Genomic DNA, 612 nt, shown 5'->3' on the forward strand with positions numbered 1-612 from the left:
AATATGTAGGATTTACTCATTCGCGTCATTGTCACAAAGTATCAAAGAATATTGAATGAATGAATGTGGTAGTAAACGAGATACAAAGAAAATTGTTAAAATCAATAAGGAAAAGCTAGGAAATGAATTTCTAGTGAGCCATGATGCATCATAGTGTGTTTATGGTTAATGAAAAATTGCATTGCAAAGGTGGTTATTCTCGGGAGATTTAGGAAATACAATTTTCCTCTCGGTCTACTACGATCTCCCTAGGTTTGGACTTTCTTTTTGTCTTTCTCCTTGTGGCTATGTTTATTACAAGATTGAGAGGGAGTAGGCCTTGGTTGGCCCTAGCCCTCGTTTGCATTCACCGTACAAAAATGTTGAAAGAATCAAAGTTTCCAACACGAACAAAAAGTAGTTGTTTTAGGGACGTTAGTACAAACAAAGTAAAAACAACAAGTGAATTGAAGTCAAAACATTGCGAATATTCCAAAGATAAAACACAAGTCAATATCAACCGTTTGCCCTCCCTAGCGATGACACCATTTGATTTACCGTTGTTTTGTGGTTGTTAAAATAAAAGATTGTTGCGGTTACCCCGGGTTGTGTCGGCATCTAGGGAGGTCAAAT

Source organism: Ipomoea triloba, chromosome 16, assembly GCF_003576645.1.
Source record: "Ipomoea triloba cultivar NCNSP0323 chromosome 16, ASM357664v1".
NCBI lineage: Eukaryota > Viridiplantae > Streptophyta > Magnoliopsida > Solanales > Convolvulaceae > Ipomoea > Ipomoea triloba.